Source organism: Tachypleus tridentatus, chromosome 12, assembly GCF_004210375.1.
Source record: "Tachypleus tridentatus isolate NWPU-2018 chromosome 12, ASM421037v1, whole genome shotgun sequence".
Classification (NCBI taxonomy): Eukaryota; Metazoa; Arthropoda; class Merostomata; order Xiphosura; family Limulidae; genus Tachypleus; species Tachypleus tridentatus.
In genome coordinates this window covers 134,365,123-134,388,735 of record NC_134836.1, presented here as the reverse complement: position 1 = coordinate 134,388,735, position 23,613 = coordinate 134,365,123, and the positions used below count along the sequence as shown (strand labels likewise).

Genomic DNA, 23,613 nt, shown 5'->3' with positions numbered 1-23,613 from the left:
AGAAACAATAATAAAACAGTATATCTCTCTGAAGGAACATAATAACAAGTTGGTAATGAGACTTGGTGATTCTATAAGAAGAAACAATAGTAAAACAGTATATTTCTTTGAAGAAACATAATAAGTTGGTAATGAGACTTGATGATTCTATAAGAAGAAACAATAGTAAAACAGTATATTTCCCTGAAGAAACATAATAACAAGTTGGTAATGAGACTTGATGATTCTATAAGAAGAAACAATAGTAAAGCAGTATATCTCTTTGAAGAAACATAAGTTGGTAATGAGACTTGATGATTCTATAAGAAGAAACAATAGTAAAACAGTATATTTCCCTGAAGAAACATAACAAGTTGGTAATGAGACTTGATGATTCTATAAGAAGAAACAATAGTAAAACAGTATATCTCTTTGAAGAAACATAAGTTGGTAATGAGACTTGATGATTCTATAAGAAGAAACAATAGTAAAACAGTATATTTCCCTGAAGAAACATAATAAGTTGGTAATGAGACTTGGTGATTCTATAAGAAGAAACAATAATAAAACAGTATATCTCTCTGAAGGAACATAATAACAAGTTGGTAATGAGACTTGGTGATTCTATAAGAAGAAACAATAGTAAAACAGTATATTTCTTTGAAGAAACATAATAAGTTGGTAATGAGACTTGATGATTCTATAAGAAGAAACAATAGTAAAACAGTATATTTCCCTGAAGAAACATAACAAGTTGGTAATGAGACTTGATGATTCTATAAGAAGAAACAATAGTAAAACAGTATATCTCTCTGAAGGAACATAATAACAATTTGGTAATGAGACTTGGTGATTCTATAAGAAGAAACAATAGTAAAACAGTATATCTCTCTGAAGAAACATAATAACAAGTTGGTAATGAGACTTGATGATTCTATAAGAAGAAACAATAGTAAAACAGTATATCTCTTTGAAGAAACATAAGTTGGTAATGAGACTTGATGATTCTATAAGAAGAAACAATAGTAAAACAGTATATTTCCCTGAAGAAACATAACAAGTTGGTAATGAGACTTGATGATTCTATAAGAAGAAACAATAGTAAAACAGTATATCTTTTTGAAGAAACATAATAATAAGTTGGTAATGAGACTTGGTGATTCTATAAGAAGAAACAATAGTAAAACAGTATATCTCTCTGAAGAAACATAATAACAAGTTGGTAATGAGACTTGATGATTCTATAAGAAGAAACAATAGTAAAGCAGTATATCTCTTTGAAGAAACATAAGTTGGTAATGAGACTTGATGATTCTATAAGAAGAAACAATAGTAAAACAGTATATTTCCCTGAAGAAACATAACAAGTTGGTAATGAGACTTGATGATTCTATAAGAAGAAACAATAGTAAAACAGTATATCTCTTTGAAGAAACATAAGTTGGTAATGAGACTTGATGATTCTATAAGAAGAAACAATAGTAAAACAGTATATTTCCCTGAAGAAACATAATAAGTTGGTAATGAGACTTGGTGATTCTATAAGTTTCAAACTTTATTATAAGATTTGGCATTTATATGTTACAAACTGTGACATTGATAAGATATGATGATGAAATGTTGCAAACTGTGACATTGATAAGATATGATGAAATGTTACAAACTGTGACATTGATAAGATATGATGATGAAATGTTGCAAACTGTGACATTGATAAGATATGATGAAATGTTACAAACTGTGACATTGATAAGATATGATGATGAAATGTTACAAACTGTGACATTGATAAGATATGATGATGAAATTTTACAAACTGTGACATTGATAAGATATGGTATTTATATGTCTTATTGGTTAGTCACAACAATATCTACACTGAAAGAAGTAACATACAAAACATTTTTAAAGTTTGGAAAAATCAAATAACTTTGTGAAATCTCCCTTTACACACCAGTGTTTTTCAGAGTATACCACGTACAACTTTCCAACAGAGATGTATTTCTGATGTGTTTATATCAGTCAACTCTCTAAGTTGATGTATAGATTATATCAGTTTATTGTTTAATCTGAAGAACAGAGATGTATTTCTGATGTTTTGTGTTTATATTAGTCCATTCTTTAGTCTGAAGAACAGAGGGGGAATGATACAGAACACATATTGTTAAAATAGGTACACAATTAAAAACATTTTAAATAAGGTCAGTTAAAGACTTTTAAAACGTTGAATCCACTTGTTTCATTGTTGTAACATGACCTTTAGGAGTGGTTTGTTAAACATAATTGTGTTTTATTCATAGTATGTTTTCTTGTGACCTATGTACTGGTTTTTACAATTCCTGCATGAACTTTTTAGATAATGTCTCCTCATGTTTTTACATAAATATTTGCCTATCCTTCATCTCTATTTAATAATACAGTACTTTATTTTTATATTTATGTTTTCTAAAGGATTCATGAATATTATTTCCTATAATACTTTTGTTGAGCTAGTATTACAGATTTTTTTTTTTCCAAAATACTGTATGGTGAGTTTCATGTACAAGCTGTGCTGTTGATGAATTATAATTTATTTTCTTACGTATTCTCTGTGTTCCATTGAACAATATTTTAAATTTCTTTAATCTGTCAAATATAGATATTTTCACATTCAGTGTTATAGATTCATGTTTAATTAACTGTGTGTTGTGTTTAGTATTACATAAAGCTTGTGTTATCCTATATTTAAACTGATTAATAAGATAAAATATATGTTATTTTCTAAACACTTTAAATAAATTATTAGTTAACCAGGAATATATGGCAAAATTAAAGCTTCATTTTTAATATTTTCATAACTGGGTTTTAAAGTAATAATTTAATGAGTCGTTACCACATTTATGAATTTCTTGAGAGCTGTGTTTACAATATTCTAGTTAAATTCTCTTTCAGTTGTGATACATTTTTCATATCAGTTTGCTACTTAGTCTGTGGAAAAAGTGTATTTCTAGTTGTTTGAATTTATACAAGTCCATTGAAATGTATTGATGTCATTCCATAAGTTGCTATGTCTTAATATTCTTCAGAGCTTAACCAATCTCAGTAAATTTGTTAATACACTTCTGTGAATCATCAGCTGTCAGGAAGTAGTTGTAAAATTATTCTGTAATACATGTCTAGAAAACTTGTTGGGTCACTTGGTGATAATTTCTTTACACTTCTTTAAATTTTAGCTATTAGTAAAGCAGTTAAAGTGTAATACTTGTCTAGAGAACCTTTCTGGCAAAATTGCAAGTGTTTCAGTATACTCATATTTTCTTCTCATTTTAAACAAGTTATCACTGGTGACGTATATGCATTTGCTATAATATTTAGGCTATCTGATTTGATGTTTTTTTACTTCTATATGTTTAGTTATGTGAAAGTTTTAGGTGTTGTTATAAAATGCTCAGATAACTATTGCTTATGTATTTTTCAGTAAGATCATTCTACACACTTGTTGGAAGTGCTCATTGTAAGGCCCTTCTCTCATGTAAAATTTCTCCACTTCAGTAGTAAGTACTAAATGAAGAGTGAGGTATCCTTGAAAATAACTCTGTTAAAAACCATATAGAACCACTTTAAAATACACAATTAAAACAATTGAGAAAAGTTTTATTCATGTATTTTAAAGTTATCTTGCATTCAGTTGAAACTGTGTATGAAGTCAGTTAGATAAAAACAACCTAGTATTTATCAGATCTCATATATAATTGATTACTGGACTGTTTTATTAAATGTTTAGTCTGTTAAAGAACATAGTATTTATCAAGTTTCATGTATAATTGATTAAGAAATTGTTTTTTTTAAATGTTTAGTCTTTTGAAGAACCTGTTATTTATCAACTTTCATATATAGTTGAATAATAAACTAATTTTTGTAAAGCATTTACTCTGTAAAACAAAATAGTATGTATCAAGTTTCATATATACATCATTACTGAACTCTTTTATTAAATGTTTAGTTTGTTAAATAACCTATCAGGTTTCATAGATACTTGATTAAACAACTGATTTTTAAAGGTGTAATTTATAGCTCAACTTATGAACTTGTACATTAGCCTAATAAATGAAAATTGTACCAGTGTGTGGTAATGTTTACTTAGACACACAGTGTAGGTTAGAATATGTAATATATCTACTTTTATTTATTAGTTTTTATTATTTCTAATGTAATTTAAAATTTTAGATTAATAAGATTATAGCCAAATATTATGTTTCAGAGTTACACATTGACAAATCTAATCATTATGAATAATATAATTTGAAGAGTATATCTAAATATGTATGCTCATTACTGTATTTATTTTTATGTTTCATCTATGCCAACAGCTTGCTTTGATCACAATTTAATATTAAATTTGAATTGAATTATATTTATTTACCTTATATAAGTTCCCGTATTCATGTAAGAACCTTTAATGTATTTTTCATTGTTTGAAAGTTCATGGAAAATGAAGAAATTGTTTAATAATATGCAGAATAGAACAAAATAAAGAGAACGTTCCCAACTTACTATAATATGCAGAATACAACGAAATGGTGAGAATGTTCCTAACTTACTATAATGTATAATACAATAAAATAGTGAGAATGTTTCTGACTTCTATAACACAGAACAAGAATAGTGAGAATATTTTTATAATTAAAAATAGAACAAAATAGTGAAAGTAATCCTTACTATCATGCACAATAGAACAAAACAGTGAGGGTATTCCTTACTATAAGGCAGAACAGAACAAAACAGTGAGAGTATTCCTTACTATCATGCACAATAGAACAAAACAGTGAGAGTATTCCTTACTATAAGGCAGAACAGAACAAAACAGTGAGAGTATTCCTTACTATCATGCACAATAGAACAAAACAGTGAGAGTATTCCTTACTATAATGGAGAATAAAACAAAAGAGTGACAATGTTCCTAATTTACTATAATGCAAATAGAACAAAATAGAATATTTCTTATTATAATGCAGAATAGAACAAAACAGTGAGAATAGACCTTGCTATAATGCAGAATAGAACAAAACAGTGAGAATATGGCTTACTATAACTAAGAATAGAACAAAACAGTGAGAATATGGCTTACTATAACTAAGAATAGAAAAAAACAGTGAGAATATGGCTTACTATAACTAAGAATAGAACAAAACAATGAGAATATGGCTTAATATAATTAAGAATAGAACAAAGCAGTGAGAATATGGCTTACTATAACTAAGAATAGAACAAAACAGTGAGAATATGGCTTACTATAACTAAGAATAGAACAAAACAGTGAGAATATGGCTTACTATAACTAAGAATAGAACAAAGCAGTGAGAATATGGCTTACTATAACTAAGAATAGAACAAAACAGTGAGAATATGGCTTACTATAACTAAGAATAGAACAAAACAATGAGAATATGGCTTAATATAATTAAGAATAGAACAAAACAGTGAGAATATGGCTTACTATAACTAAGAATAGAACAAAACAGTGAGAATATGGCTTACTATAACTAATAATAGAACAAAATTATGAGAATATTCTTTACTATAATGCAGAACAAACAAAATAGTGAGAATGTTTCTAACTATCATGCAGAATAGAACAAAATAATGAGAATGTTCCCAATTTATTATAATACAGATTAGAACGAAACTGTGAGAATATTTCAAACTTATTATTATGCATAATAGAACAAAATAGTGAGAATGTTCCTTTCTATCATGCAAAAAAAGAACAAAATAATGAGAATGTTCCCAATTTATAATAATGCAAATTAGAATGAAACTGTGAGAATATTTCTAACTTACCATAATTAAGAATAGAACAAAATAATGAGAATATACCTTACAATAATGCAGATTAGAACAAAATAGTGAGAATATTCCTTGCTATAGTGCAAACTAGAACAAAATAGTGAGAATGTTCATAATTTACCAATATGCAGATTAGAACAGAATACTGAGAATGTTTCTAACTTATTATAATACAGATTAGAACAAAATATCGAGAATTTCTAATAAGATATATTACCTCTTTTCATATAAATAGTTATTGTTGTTCAGTGCTTCTCTCTATATGAACAATTTTTTTTGCACAAACCACAAGCTTTGTAACTTCTCCACAACTCCAGTACATTTAGCATGCAAATTATCATGCAACAACTCTCCAACAATAAGAGTGTTACATATTCACTTGATGTATGTGACTCTCTCTATTCAATTCTACTGAACTATCACTTCTCAGTTGGCAGTATTCATGTTGTAATGTTTAGTTTGTGCTCTCTTCAAGTGTCTAGCTTTTATATTTTTATATTATTTCTCGCATCAAGTTTACTTTTTATTATACAGTGGTAATATTTGCTGAGTTATTCTAAAGTAGAACTATTTTAGTTTTCTATTCAGTTACAGAACTTATTACTTCATTACAAAAACTTTGTATGCATTTCTGTTCATGCAGTTATATTTGGTTATTTGTTTCGCATTATGAATTCCACATTACCATGTAGGAGGTTATATATTTTATTAGCAAGTTTACACAAGCTTTAGGTCATGGGTACTCTGTCGGAAGATATTTGGCTCTACTTCATTGTTCATTGAGAGAGCGATTGTCCAGTGTGCTGACTTTCAATTCATCAGGCCTCATATCAAGTTTGGAAAAATAAGATGTTCCACTCTTATGGTTTGTGAATTATTTTATATTTAATATTATTACTGTAGTTATTTGGGCTCTGTAACATAAGGGTCATAAGATTGGTTAATATTCATAGTCAAATTCAGTTTAGCAATTAGTGTTAATTATATCTTTTCTCCTCTATCATATGCTTAGGCTTACCATGGTCATTGTTACACCCTTGTGCAAATTAATTGAAACAAGACAGAAAATTACAATTTTTTTCAATTTTTTGCGTTTTATTTCTGAGAATCCAAAAATTACTCAGAAGTTAATACATGATATGATCGCCTTTATTTTTCAGAAGATCATTAATCCGCTTTGGCATCGAGTCCACAAGTTGACTGCAATCTTTACTAATTTTTGGATTTCAGTACTACACCTTAATTATGACCTCAATTAGTTTATCTTTCGTAGTACAGTCTTTTCCCTGATGTCTTTCTTTACAGATTGCCCAAAGATTTTCAATAGGATTTAAGTCTGGAGAGTTTCCAGGCCAGTCCAGCACCTTTATTCGTGTTGTAGTCATAAAATTCTTCACAAGTTTCAATATGTGGCATGGAGCCAGATCTTGCTGAAAAATGCCAGATTCATCTTGAAATCTCTTTTTCAATTCTGGAACGACTCTTCTCTGCAAAACTTCGATGTACTGTGGTCCTCGCATCATACCTTCTACGATATGTAAGCCTTTGATGCCATAGTAGCTGAAAAAGCCCCAAAACATCTTCTTCAAGGGATGTTTTACGAACTGATTGATGTGAGATTCTCGAAGTTTCTCACCTGGAGATCTGCGAACATGCAGACTTCTTTGACCCTGTATGAAGAAATGAGTCTTCTCACTGAATAACACCTTCCTCCATTGTTCTTGCGACCAGTTCTTGTATTTCAGACCACATTGATACCGTTTTTTCTTCATTAAGTTGGTAAGAAGTTGATTTCTGACTAGTCTCCTTGCCCTTCTAACACAATTTCGAATGACGTAATATTCCTCAAAATTTTGTTGTATATCCCAAAAATAGATTGACCGTACTGCAAAACACATCTAATGATGCCGTCTGTGTGAAAAAATGACTATTAAAGGAAATCAATGGGTTCAGCGAGCCTACATCGGCTGCCATGCTGAAAATATTGTAAGATGACCATTTGTTTCAATTAATTTGCACAATGGTGTATTTTAGGATTATCTGTAATTCATCATACTGGGTATATCAATCATTAGTTTAACTGTATTGTTTTTTTTGCCTCTTCATTTAGTTTGTGTGGAACCTTTGAGCTGCAGTTCACAGAAATTTCTCCCAATATTGTACACACTTATTGTTTAGTTTAGTTTTATTTTAGTGTTTTGGGATATCCTTTGTTATGTACTGTTCAGTTAGGCTTTACCAGTTTTTTTTTATTTTTGGTTTACCCGTAGTTTTAATTCCAGGTTAGTCTATAATTAGGTTCAGTATCTGTTTGATTGGGCTTAATAAGCATGTCTTATTTTTGGTTTAACCTTGGGTTTATTTATGGGTTAATCAACAATTAGGTTAAATATCTTTTCTTTAATACGTATCATTATGTACATACATATACTTAACTACACAATTTTTTAACATTTCCACCATTTCATTTTTGTCTTTTTTACAGTTTATACTTCTCACCATTAATTTTACTTATGAGGTCCCATGGGAACTAGGGTTCATGCTACCAGCTTCCAATCTTGCTTGCCTTCTTTTCAAACTCATTTCAGACATTCTAGATTTTGTCAGCTTTCTTTCACCTTATCATGGATTGCCTTCCAGCCCTCTGCTGCAGAATATGCAGGGTGTATCTTAGTTTTTCAGACATTTTTGACAGTATATTCCTCTTCTCATGACTTGTTTCATGATGATTTGTGTGTGTCTCTCTTAAGAGTGGATACTTACAACTTACAAGTTTCACCCTATACATGCTTTAATTCTTTTTGCCTTAACTTACCATCAGGCAGACTTTATTCCTGATTGTATATCATTTGCATCTGTTAAACCTATCCATTTTACCCCTTACCTAGTTTTTTTCAGCTTTTTTTTTACAGTTAATGTTTATCTTCCTTTTCCTTTCTACAGTTTTCTTCTTATTCTTTGGGAATTTTGTGGGATATCTCTTTCTTTTCTCCATACTGGGTTACTTGTGATATTCAGTTTGTCCCCTCCATTTGTGGATTCATTGCTGTTAAAAGGGTCTTATGGTCAGTTTTTGAGACTACTTTTGAACACCATGTGAGGTATCTGCAATCCTATATTAAATTTTTTTTATGTTTCATTCTGAGATATTATCACCTTTATATGTTCTGCACCTGCCTGTCTTACCTACAGATGTTTTCATTCATCTTGTTTACTTGATGCTTGATCAGTCCCACCTCAATTGTTTCTGCATGACTGGGAATGCCCAAGATACAGACTCTTATCCTTTTTTTTTTGATCAATTTTATTAGCCCTACACTTTAGTGGCTGATGTGATTTGTTTTACTCTTTTTATTTCTTACCATATTCCACATTTCTTCTCTATCCAGTACATGTTGTGGGTTGCTTCATTGTTTTCAATGCTTCTTTCTGATCCATTCATTTTCCATGGTTTTCTTCCCTTACTCCACTTCTTTGTTTCTAATTTTTGTCTTTCCTCCATTGGGTTTAGATTATGATTCAATTGGCTTTTTATTCCTTTTCTCCTTCTTGGTGTCTTTACTGTGATAATGCATCTTCCCTTTTCCTTGCAGGTTTACATAGGAGGTATTTCCTATGTTGAGCACTGGGTCAACAAAAACTCATACATTCATCACCCATTCTGTGTTTGGGGTAGCTGTTTCTTCCTTGTTGGGGTATCATTGTCCACCTGTTGTCAGTCTTCACTCATTCATGAGACTGTGACTAGATAAGTATATATACCTCTTATATACCAGTATATATACTGGGTCTACAAAAACTCATACATTCATCACCCATTCTGTGTTTGGGGTAGCTGTTTCTTCCTTGTTGGGGTATCATTGTCCACCTGTTGTCAGTCTTCACTCATTCATGAGACTGTGACTAGATAAGTATATATACCTCTTATATACCAGTATATATACTGGGTCTACAAAAACTCATACATTCATCACCCGTTCTGTGTTTGGGGTAGCTGTTTCTTCCTTGTTGGGGTATCATTGTCCACCTGTTGTCAGTCTTCACTCATTCATGAGACTGTGACTAGATAAGTATATATACCTCTTATATACCAGTATATATACTGGGTCTACAAAAACTCATACATTCATCACCCATTCTGTGTTTGGGGTAGCTGTTTCTTCCTTGTTGGGGTATCATTGTCCACCTGTTGTCAGTCTTCACTCATTCATGAGACTCTGACTAGATAAGTATATGTACCTCTTATATACCAGTATATATACTGGGTCTACAAAAACTCATACATTCATCACCCGTTCTGTGTTTGGGGTAGCTGTTTCTTCCTTGTTGGGGTATCATTGTCCACCTGTTGTCAGTCTTCACTCATTCATGAGACTGTGACTAGATAAGTATATGTACCTCTTATATACCAGTATATATACTGGGTCTACAAAAACTCATACATTCATCACCCATTCTGTGTTTGGGGTAGCTGTTTCTTCCTTGTTGGGGTATCATTGTCCACCTGTTGTCAGTCTTCACTCATTCATGAGACTGTGACTAGATAAGTATATATACCTCTTCTTTTTCCAGGGGAATGTCTAGCCATATATTGCTCACCAACCAAAAATATCGACATTAACTTCCTTCAAAAATGTGTTAATCGTAAACCCAAACCAATTATTATTGGAGACTTTAATTCACCGCACACAGAATTAAGGGGTAACAGAGACACACGCAGAGGATCCTGCATAAAAAATTTTATTTCTAGCAATAAAATGCACTTAATTAATGACAATACACCTACACACTTCTCAGCCAACGGCTCATATGATGTACTCGATTTCATCATCGCTCCCAAGGACATGGTTAATAGAATATCTAACTTTAAAGTGCATGATGAAATCACCAGCGACCACTTCCCCATATCATGTATGATTCACCCAGCCACCGGCTGTGGCGTGCGTGACTCCTTCATACACCTACACTGAAACAGACTGGCTCACTTTTAATGCCTCTCTGGACTCATACCTACCCCACCCAATCGAACATGTAAACAACAAAACAGAACTAGACAAATATGTTGATCAAATTACAGAAGCCATAAAGAAAGCCACAAAAACACAATTCCTAAATCAAAAGAAAACAATCACTTATTCAATGGACTCTAACACCAGAAATTCACGACTAATACTCAAACGCAGACAATTACGACGAATACACTACATCACACGTGATCCACACATTAAAACAGAAATCAATAGAACAAATACAAAAATTAAACAAGAAATTAAAAAAGTCAGAGAAAACAATTGGCATAACTTCTGCAAGAACTTAGAAAACCAAGAAAAACCCAAAAGAATTCTGGAAAAATTCAAGAGTATTAAGGCCAGACAAAAACACAAACCACATGTTACAACACATCACACACAACAATAAAATCGCAAGGACGGACGAAGAGAAAGCTGACTTATTAGCTGACTATTACAAATCCGCTTTTAGCGATTTAAACTCAGTAGATTTCGACACACAACACCAACACCATGTCAACAACTACATAAATGCAAACCAAGCTTCATTCTCACCAGGATTTCCGAGAGACACTAGAAGCATACTCAAATTCAATCAATAGAAAAATAACCATAACCAACTAAAGATTAATATCAAAAACTTGAAGAACACTTCCCGGACATGACCAAATACCAAATATTATTCTCAAAAAAGTTCCACTCTCCTACTACAACACCTCACAAACATCATGAACATTTCATTAGCGACAGGGTATTACCCTGACACATGGAAAAAAGCCATCATAACAACGATCCCCAAGAAACAAACTAACAGAACAAATCCAGATAATTTCCGCCCCATCAGTCTGTTAAGCTGCCTTGGCAAACTGATGGAGAGAATTATCTCCAACCGCTCTCCATTTTTTGCGAATCAAACAACATCCTTCCAGAATCTCAAAATGCCTCCAGAAAAATAGACAAACAACAGATCACCTCACACGACTCACCGAATCAATATACAAAGCTTACAACAACAATCAAGTAACCATCGGGTATTCCTAGATGTCAAAAAAGCATTCGACAGCGTTTGGCACAATGCCATCATATACAAACTAAACCACCTACAAATAAATCCTACGATAGTCAAATGGATTTCAAATTTTTTAACCAATAGAACAGCACAAGTAAAAGTCAATAAAACCATATCCAACTTATTTAATATAACGGCAGGAGTGCCCCAAGGATCAGTCCTCTCCACTTCTTTACATAATTTTCGTCAGTGACATACCTTTTCCAAATCTAACATACACACACAATTCACAATACGCAGATGACATCGCAATCTGGAGCACCTCCAGAAACCCAGTAATGGCCATGTCTCGCGTGCACAAGAATCGCTAAACAACGTCTCAACATGGAGCAACAAGTGGAGGGTCGTGTTAAATCCGACAAAACACAAGCAATCACCTTCTATAGAAAACTAAAGAAGCAAAGAAAAATCTAGAAAAATAAATCTATCACTTGGAAACACAACCATCAACATGAGCAAAAACATCACATTCCTTGGCGCCACTTTCGACACAAAACTAACATGGAAAAACACATAAACAATATACACTCATCAATAAGAAAAGGATTTCATATCTAAAGACTATAACTGGTAAACAATCAAAATGCGCACCGAACACCATTATACAAATATACAAGGCTTACATCCGTCCACTAATAGAGTACGGATGTCAAGTAACATACAACATGTCAAACAACACACTCCAAAAAATCCAAGTGCAACAAAACAAAATATTAAAATCCGCATTCAGTTTACCATCTTTTACACCAACAAATTATCTACACCAAATTAGTAATTTACCAACTATAAGAGATAGAATAACAGAACTTTCTATGAAATATTATCGAAAAGCAGAAAACAGAAACAAACTAACGGCATCACTACACAAATTATCAAGTGCACCAACAAAATACATATCACCATACAACATATTTCAAGAATCACAATCCACTCAACAAAGAGTCTAAATACATAAAACTATGTTATTAACATGAATTCTTTTTTTTTTTTCAGGTACAGGGCACACGACAGGCAAAACTTTCGCGCCTGTCGGGTGAAAGTGGGTTTTCTCGGGTACTCCCGTTTCCCCACATCAAAATCTTCAGGCATTGGATTTCTAGATCCCAGCCCAGGCAACCTTTTGCCAGACCCAGAATCAGGCCGTTTGATTTGATCTGAACTTGAATGAATTACATTCATGTTCACATCTACCCAACTTTTTCTTTTCGAGACAGGTCCCGACCTTTCCTTCTTTCCACTGCCACCTTTGCCTCCACCCAAAAGACCATTTAGTGAGACATTCCCCACCCAAAAAGTCAAAGAATAATAACGATAATTAATTTATTAAAATAATAATAATAATAAAAAACCACCACTTAATCCTAATAACAATTCACGAAAGGGGACGAAGAGGAACTACAAAGTTCCTGAACACCCCAGTTGGAGAGAGAACTCTTCGGATTTCTCTCTCTCTAAACTGAACCCCTGCCACGTTAGTTTAGTTTAGTTTAGTTAGGGGAATGTCTGTCTTTTTATTTCTGGATTCCACTCTGTGACAAATGGTGCCTGACAAGGTATTCTTTAAACAGTCATATTTACACTGTAAGACCTAAGTTGATATTCATATTATGATTTCATGGTCATGTGCAGATATGGAGAGTTCCACAAGATCACTTGTAGGTTTATTTTTGTGAGAGGTTTGCTTCATAAATTTGCACATTCCAGATTGTACTCAGGTGATAGTTGTCCATCCCTGTTTAGTCTTGTATTGAATAAATTGATATGGTCTGCTTCTCAAAATGGGGTTTCATATTTACCCATTGCACTGTCTCACATATTGTTATTTCTCTCCACCACCATTTTGTCCACTTTTACTTCTAGTGGAGTTTGACAGTCCTTACCAAATTCTAGTTCCAGCCTGTGGGGGTGGTGGACTGTGGAGATATCCTCCTGAATGGTGTGAATACAAGTAACATATATAAATGATTATAAAACCACTAGGTTGAGAGTAGGGCAGTGGTGATCTGCTGGTGTAGATGACGAGATATCTACCACGCAAAATGGGAGTGAGCTGTCAAAATTGCAATTCACCCCATCACCTAGGATTTGGATTTAGAACTGAACCAATAAACATGTCTTCACACATGTATCACAGGTGTTTGTATTCCCTCACTGTTGATACTCCTTCCAGGTAGTGGGTTACTAGCATTGTGGGTTATGGTGTAGGTACTAGCATATTACCACAGCTCTTACTTTTCCACAGTCCCTTGATGCTTATTATTCTGAGGATGCTTCTGTTCTTGGGGTAGTTCCAGTAATTATGTATTTTAGTAGGATGGTATATACATTACACAGACATCTTTTCAATGTGGGATATGGTGTTACTGGAACAATAATTCAATTTCTTACACTGTTATCATATGCTTATTCATCTATTGGGAGGTTACAAGATTCCTCCAGTATCTAGAACTTGAAGTGAAGATGGTACGATTCTCTTCCTACTCATACTAGATGTCTAGATTTTGGATTTTAGTTTACTTGTTGCATGTACAATCTTATTTCCTAAACCCACATTGATGTTGGTACTCGATGGCCATGTTTGAATTATAGTTGCTACTTAACAGTATAATCCTCACCTAACCCTGCATGAATGTTAGTTCTGAGAGACATGGGTTTACAATGTAATTAATTAACTATGCACAGTCTGTCAAATCCTAGCCACTCTATATTTAGGGACACATCCTTTAATTTCACTGACTTTTGTGTTCTCAGGTATTTAGTTTAATAAATAATGTGTGGTTTGTATCACTATCCTGACATAGTTACCTCCTATTTCTGTGTGCTTCTTCATCTTTTCACCCATATAAGTGAAATCGTTCCACAATGGGTGAAAAGTATACCTGGGTCAGAAATGGTATAGTCTCCAGTGTAGGATCTTTGACCACAAAGATCTCCTTTTGGGAAGTGTCCTCAGGACACTTTTGGGGAATTTTTTTTTTCCTTTGCACCAGTCCTTCCACTATTCAGGATGGGATTCTGTCTGTGTGAGAGGAGGTAAGGTAAAATATCAGAAGATATTATTTTCCTATACTGGAAATATATTTCCGATAGGTACTTACCTCTTTTTCACCCTTCCTCCTCACTGTAAATCAATGCTTACATTTACTAGAAACACTCAAAAGTATAGTTCTCTAGAACTGAATAGAGGGAGTCACATACATCACGAGTGTGTATCATGCTCTTATTGGTGGAGGGTTGTCGTATGATAATTTGTGTATGAAACACATTGGTATATGTCAATTCCAGATGGGGACAAGTTTAAAGGCTTGTGGCATGCACAAATTTATTTTTTTTCTATATATGGAGCAGCACTGGATGAGAATTCCCATTTTTGTGAGAGGAGGTAAGTACCTATTGGAAACACATTTTTAGTGTGGCAAAATTATAACATTCAAAACATATTTTCTGCAGATTAAATGTGAAGAACAGTCTAAATTATTGATGAGAGAAGTGACTGTAACATTACATAATAGTTTGTTCTAAAATAATCACACCAGTATCATTTGTAAAAATAATGAGTACAGTCCATGTATTAAAATTTCTTCTTAAAATTTCAGTAGGTGAAATTATATAACGAAAATGTTTGCATTAGTTAAAGATGCTCTTCAAATTTATGTTCTAAACACAGAAATGCATTAGAGGCACTGCATAACAGTCTCACAATAAAATAAGTTTATTATAGAATTAGAAATAAAAATAATAGTTGATAATTATGGATTTGGTTAACGTACTTGAGATTGCTAAATAAACTTTACAGGAACATATCTCAAGTTATCTTCTTACCAATTTAAATGCAATAAATGTTAATGTACTTCACCATGGTGGATAGAACCACTAGTCGTGTTTCAGTTTATTTTTCTACCTGTTCAAATACGTTAAATATTAATATATGTTAGCATGGTAGAAAGATGCCACTAGATCTTGGTTCAACTTAGTTTACTGCCAATTTAATGCAATAAATGTTAATGTACTTTACCATGTAGATATACACCACTAGTTCTTGTTTCAGTCCAATTTTCTACCTGTTTAAATACAATAAATATTAATGTACTTTATCTTGGTAGATATACACTATTAGATCTTGTTTCAGTCCATTTTTCTACCAGTTTAAATAAGTTAAATGTTAATGTACTTTAGCATAGTAGATAGATCCCACTAGGTCTTGCTTCAGTCTATTTCTTACCAGCTTAAATGCATTAAATGTTAATGTATTTTTGTGTGGTAGATAGACACCACTAGATCTTGGTTCAACCTATTTTTCTGCCAATTTCAACACAATAAACATTAATGTACTTTACCATGGTAGACATACACCACTATATCTTGTTTCAGTTTATTTTTTTACCAATTTCAATTCAAAAATTTAATGTACTTTACCATGGTAGGTAGGCACCACTAGCTCTTGTTTTCATCAGTTTTTCTACCAGTTTAAACAAGTTAAACCCACTAGGTCTTGCTTCAGTCTATTTTCTTACCAGCTCAAATGCATTAAATGTTAACATATTTTTGTGTGGTAGATAGACACCATCAAATCTTAGTTCAACTTATTTTTGTGCCAATTTCAATACAAATAATGTTAACATACTTTATCATGGTAGAAAGACACCACGAGATCTTGGTTCAGTTTATTCTTCTTCAAATTTAACAACATTAAAGGTGATTGTTCTTTACCATATTACATTGACACAACTGGATCTTGGTTCAACTTATTTTTCACTCAATTCCAATACAATAAATGTTAATGTACTTAACAATGGTAGGTATACACCATTAGATGTTGTTTCAGTTTATATTCCTACCAGTTTAAATATGTTAAATGTTAATGTATTTTAGCATGGTAGATAGACACAACTAGATATTCGTTCAGTTTATTTTTCTTCAAATTTAAAAAGATTAAAGGTTATTTGTACTTTACCATAGCAGATTGATACCACTTGGTCTCATTTCAGTCCATTTGTCTTCTTTTTAAATATGTTAAATTTTAATGTTTTTTAATGTGGTGGATAGACACCAGTAGATCTTGGTTCAACTTATTTTTCTACCAATTTCAGTACAGTATATGTTAATGTACTTTACCATGATAGATATACATTACTATATCTTGTTTCAATTTATTTTTCTACCAATTTCAATACAAGAATGTTAATATACTTTACCATGGTAGATAGACGTCACTAGATCTTGGTTCAGTTTATTTTTCAGCCAATTTCAATACAATAAATGTTAATGTATTTTATCATGGTAGAGATACACCATTAGATCTTGTTTTAGTTTATATTTCTACCAGTTTAAATACGTTAAATGTTAATGTATTTTAGTGTGGTAGATTGACACCATTAGATCTTGGTTCAGTTTATTTTTCAGCCAATTTCAATACAATAAATGTTAATGTATTTTATCATGTAGAGATACACCGTTAGATATTGTTTCAGTTTATATTTCTACCAGTTTAAATACATTAAATGTTAATGTATTTTAGTGTGGTAGATAGACACCACTAGATCTTGGTTCAATTTATTTTTCAGCCAATTTCAATACAATAAATGTTAATGTATTTTATCATGTAGAGATACACCGTTAGATCTTGTTTCAGTTTATATTTCTACCAGTTTAAATACGTTAAATGTTAATGTATTTTAGTGTGGTAGATAGACACCACTAGATCTTGGTTCAATTTATTTTTCAGCCAATTTCAATACAATAAATGTTAATGTATTTTATCATGGTAATGATGCACCGTTAGATCTTCTTTCAGTTTATATTTCTACCAGTTTAAATACGTTACATGTTAATGTATTTTATCATGGTAGAGATACACCGTTAGATCTTGTTTCAGTTTAGATTTCTACCAGTTTAAATACAATAAATGTTAATGTATTTTATCATGGTAGAGATACACCATTAGATCTTGTTTCAGTTTATATTTCTACCAGTTTAAATACGTTAAATGTTAATGTATTTTATCATGGTAGAGATACACCGTTAGATCTTGTTTCAGTTTATATTTCTACCAGTTTAAATACAATAAATGTTAATGTATTTTATCATGGTAGAGATACACCGTTAGATCTTGTTTCAGTTTATATTTCTACCAGTTTAAATACCTTAAATGTTAATGTATTTTAGCATGATATATAAACAGCTCTACAGTTTGGTTGAACTTATTTTTGTGCCAATTTTAATACAATAAATGTTAATGTACTTTACCATGGTAGCTATACACCACTATATCTTGTTTTAGGTTATTTTTCCACGAATTTCAATTCAATAAATGTTATTGGACTTTACTATGGTAGATATACACCACTAGATCTTGTTTCAGTCCATTTTACTACCTTTTTATATGCATTAAATGGTAATGTACTTTAGTATGGCAGATAGTCACCACTAAATCTTCGTTCAACTTATTTTTCTGCCAGTTTCAACACTATAAATATTAATGTTGTTTACCATGGAAGATATACACCATTTAGGTATATTATGGATTACTTAACAGCCTGTATAAGGTCTTGTTTAAACATATTTAATCAATACTTTATTTAAGTCATGTACTGCAGTTTGGTAGAAAGAGATTTTCATCTTTGGTCAATGAATTTTTCTAGTATTGTTGTGTATGTGTTTCTCTCAATTTTGGATAGGATGTTTTTTGATAATGAAAGTGGATTTTTCAGATTATTATCTGTGGATATTTATTACAAGGTTTGTGTATATTAAACTTATATGAAAAGCATTAACATATAAAACTAAGAGCTTTTATTTTGCCAACTACAGAACTCAACAGTTTGTCTTCATCACAGACGTTAATAGCATTATACTGAATTAATTTTTTAAAACATACAGTGATATACTTAACAAACTAGAATATATGTTGAACTAAATAGATGTGAAGACTAGGTGGTGATGGCTATTAATATATATTAACAGTTGTATAATAATAAGTTGAAATAATGTCATTCAGTAGTTAATATTTTATTTAAAATATTTATCATATATTTTTTGTTTATTTTATACAGAATAGAATTTCTGTATACTTGGAACACAGATGGAAAACGTGAGCTCACCTGCTAATGACAGAGATATGCTTCACTTAAAGATTATGATGGTGCTGAATTTTATAGACACCAATTTGGCTGCTATAAAAATGTTTTATTTAGCTTAAAAAATTCTCAACAAAAAGTTTGAACATCAAGACATGAACTTATTACATAAAGATGTTCTTTAAAATGATAATTATCATGAAGGACATTTTGTCATCAAGATACGAACTCAGTTCTTGTATAAGACCTTTAAATTAATAGTTATTACCATGAATGTTTGGATATTAAGACATAAATTCAGTTCTTGGTTAAAGACCTTCTTTAAATTAACAGTTACCACCATAAATGGTTGGATATTATGATATAAACTCAGTTCTTGGTTCAAGACCTTCTTTATATTAACAGTTATCACCATGAATGTTTGAGTAACAAGACATAAACTCAATTTTAGATAAAAACCTTCTTTAAATTAACAGTTATCACCATGAATGCTTGGATATTAAGACACGAACTCAGTTCTAGATAAAAGACCTTCTTTAAATTAACAGTTATTACCATGAGTGTTTGCATATCAAGACATAAATTCAGTTTTTGGTTTTAGATCTTTAAAGTAATAGTTGTCACCATGAATGTTTGGATATTAAGACATGAACTTAGTAGTTCTGATATGATACATACCTCTACTGTCCCTCCTTCCACATTACTTATTATATTTACAACAGAAAGGTATGTATAATTCTGATATGATACGGTTCTCTTTTTACACAAAAGCTTCTCTTAATTTTCTTCTAATGCTTTTAAAAAAAATTTCTTGCTCAGTTCACTAACCTTTACACTTGTCAGTTTGAGCTGTTTGTCTAGTGTACATAGCACCTGGGACAGTTCTACATCAACAGGAATGTGACACAAACTCTCAGAACAACTGGCTTCCTCTGTATTACATTTCATTTACCTCAATTTCTTTCTTAACACCATATGAGTTGGAGATGTTTCTTACTTAATTTTAGTTTTCCAAACTGCCAACACATGATTATTTTAAAAATTGTGTACCCAGTCTATCTCGCAGTATATCGTGATACATATTTTGATTTTCTATTTCACACCCATTACTTTGTTTTCAACATTTGTTATTGTGTACACAGTCTATCTCGCAGTATGTCGTAATACAGATTTTGATTTTCTGTTTCACACCCATTACTTTGTTTTCAACATTTGTTATTGTGTACCCAGTCTATCTCCCAGTATGTTGTAATACAGATTTTGATTTTCTGTTTCATACCCATTACTCTGTTTTCAACATTTGCTGTTTCTAGTGGTTCCCAGCACAGTTACTGCTCTTTCTTGGAAACACACTTTTCTTTCCCAAGCCATGGGAGTAACATTTTGTGCCAAAGAATTATGCACCTTAGTTTATTGAGTGCTCATTTCTTCTTTATGTTCAAAATTGTTGAAGTATATTTTCGCTTTCCGTATGTTCAAGATGCAAGTGATTTTGCTAGTTTTATTTCTTTTGATACAGTTGCCATGAAGGTTTATTCTGTTCTCCTGTTATTACTTTCAGCTCTCCCAGTGACTTATTGGTATTGCAAATTGTATACTATAAATCAGATTGTTTATTCATAGTAGGCACGGCTCAAGTGCCTTTTGTGTGGACATGTCGTTATTTCCACACTGGCACATTCAGCATGTCACATCATTCAGTGTTCTGACTTCAATAAGTTGGATATTTGTTTTCTATGTAAGTTTCGGTAGATGTTTAGTTAGATCTTAATAGTATTTTCTTTTCTTGATTCCTTTGTTTGCTAGATACATGCGATAGTTTTTCAGTTTGACATTAATGAATATTTTTTGGCTAGAGATATTGGTTGGTTGATAAGTTATATGTCATTAATGCTAGTTACATAACTTGTGATTACACTCTTATAAATCCTCATCTAAGTAAGTTTTGGATATTGTTTTTCTTCATTGATACACCACTGATATGTTTGTTTATTTCATAGGACTGAGCTTGCTTAGATCCAATTCCTCACTTTTTGATGCAGTCGAAGCTCCCATATATGGTAATCGTTTATGTATGACTATAATATGTCTACTCGAAATCTGAGAACACTTAGGTCTGAAGATTGCTGGATTTCATGGGGTTGGCTACCAATTTGTCTCCACATAATCTACATTTAGGGGTTTGTTCCTACAACACCCATGTCATGGTTCTTTCTCCTTAGCAGGAAGTTAATAATTGTATTATTTTGTTCTCCCCTTAAATGTTTTGTAGCAATTTCAAGAACACAGCAGTGTTTTGTATTCTGATTTTATTGTTCTTTTTCTGGGTTCCTTCACTGTGGTTTTTATCTCGCTTGATTCGTGTGCCGTGCCTCCCCCGTGGAATATCTACCTCAATGTTTTACCTTTCAAGGTGTGGCTGCCCGTATCGGCCTTTCCATACTTCTCTGGCTTGTTTGGTTTTGGGTTTTGTTGGCATAAAACACACTACTTTCAGGGGTTCATCTTCCCTTGTTGTCCCTTTTGGGATGACTTTTATTTTTGCATAATGCAGTTTTTGGAGGCTGTTTTGCTTTTGTCAGCAGGTCCCATATCAACGTGTCAATTTTGCTTGCTTACATCCCTTCAGCCTTTTATTTGTATCGTGACTTTTGTACCCATTATCTTTATTTTTTTTGCTTGTTACTGTCTTGGAAGTCAACAGGTGAGGTGAAATCCTGTGGGGACTGGATTTTTCTGTTATATACTTTTAAGATATCTTGGTTTCTGTTCTATGGGTTAATTCATTTTCAGTGGCCATCGCCTCAATAATTGTTCACAATTCTATTCCTTCCTTCAAGGGATCTTTTCTCATACAGTCTAGTGCTGTGTTTCTCAGTTGTGAGAGGTATGATAACCAGGCATTCCATGATATACTAGTAATACTGGGTGCATGTGGTTGTTTCTCTGGTCTTGTATTTAAGTAATCTTGTTGTTTTCCTACTTGTAATATTGGCTACAGGATGAATTCCTGTTTATACAGTTGAAAATCACACACTGCCTCATAATCAAGTTTGTGGTTGATGTAGAAATTTGTCCAGCTTACTTCTTCATAGTAATTCTGGTTGTTCACAGTTTAGCACTCTGTTTAGTTGTGGTTAGGGTTCACTTTTACATATATTGTTTACAGTCTGCTTGTCCTGGTCATGTTACATTGTATATACACTGTCCTCCATCTTGTAGTACTATGGATTGATAGTGGAATCTGTTTGGGCTGGTTAGGATTCATCTATGTATATATCTATTGATCACAGTCTCCTTGTCCTAGTTATGTTACATTGTATATGCTCATTAGATTCTTTGAAACTGTTTTCCATCTCAAAATACTAAGGACAGGTAGTGGAACCTCTTCTGTCTGGGTGGGGTTGAGGAGATTATAACTTCAATGTTTTCAAAGGTCTTTCTTTTGTGGTTTGATTCTTAATGCCACCTGTTTCACAGAATTTCAATTGTTCACAGGCAAATTCTTGTTAAAATTTCTGTGAATTCTTTCCATGGGGGAGTCTCTTACTTTTATGCTACTTCATACCTCTGCCTACTTCATGGGATTTTAACTTTTGTGTGTGGAAGGTATGTATTGTATCTGAAGTTATTTTCCTACATTAAAAATAGATTTCTGATACACCTTTTCTCACACAATTTCCATTTTCACTTTTTTATGTAAGCTGAAGTGCTTAGTCTTGAAAGTGAGGTACACAACATATAATGCAGAGAGAGTGAGCTGCTCTTTGTATTGGTGGAGGATCATTGTGTGTGCTATATGAGCATCTGAAACTTAGTGTAAAGGCAAGTAAATCAAGCAAGAATAAATTTCTTTTCAATGTGTGAAAGGGCAGATGAAGATCAGGAAAAGATTTTGTTTTAGATGAGGTATTTATCTATCAAAAATCTATTTTCAGCATAGCAAAATGATAATCTAAAGACATTCCTCACATTGAAATTCATCATGAAGAATTTTAGACATCAAGATAAGAACTCAGTAAATACTGGTTTATTATAAAAATAACTTCACAGTTGTGTTATATTATCATATAAAAGTGGGGTATTTTGTTACTATCTGATTGCCTCATGTGCTGGTATTTTATGTAGTGGAATCTTTTCTAGCAAACTTATGGTCTGTTTATGTAACCAGAAATTGAATACATGCAATAAAATAAGTACTTGCATGAGTTTTTAGTGTTTTGCTCCCTGAAACAAAAAAGTGTTTAACTAAAACATACACAGATGACTTTACCTAAAAGTAAAATATTTCCTGGCAATTTTATAGGAAGATGAAATTAATATAAGAATCAAGCCTAACAGAATTGACTGAAAGCTTTCTGAGGTACAGAGTTCAAGCTTATTTAAAGGATTTTATTATTTTCTCACCCTTGATTAGCTTGTTTTTCTTACTTTACTGTTTTGCCAGTTCTCCAATTTCTATTTGCTATTTTCCACCACACTATTCATGTTTACTGTTCTCCCTTAACCAGTCAGTGATATTTCTTTCTCTGCTTTGCTGCATCTTGTCCTGATGTAAACTAATAGTGGTTCTGCTGCTCCTCATATTCCGACTCATTTTTCTTTTTGTTATCCTTTTCTTCTAATTTTGACTATGCTTGTTCCACACTATCTT

The 23,613-nt window shown here is 32.1% G+C and overlaps 1 protein-coding gene across 2 annotated transcripts in view; it reads left to right on the top strand.

Annotated features, from left to right (window-relative positions):
- The window catches only part of LOC143234747 (protein NipSnap homolog 3B-like), a 41,866-nt gene extending 22,793 nt beyond the window's left edge, over window positions 1-19,073 (top strand). For both annotated transcript variants that reach the window (XM_076472323.1, XM_076472322.1), the window contains exons 6-7: window positions 3,437-3,512; window positions 18,936-19,073. The gene's annotated coding sequence lies outside the window, so the exon portion shown is untranslated. The remainder of the gene's footprint in view (window positions 1-3,436; window positions 3,513-18,935) is intronic.
- The last annotated feature ends 4,540 nt before the right edge of the window (window positions 19,074-23,613 follow it).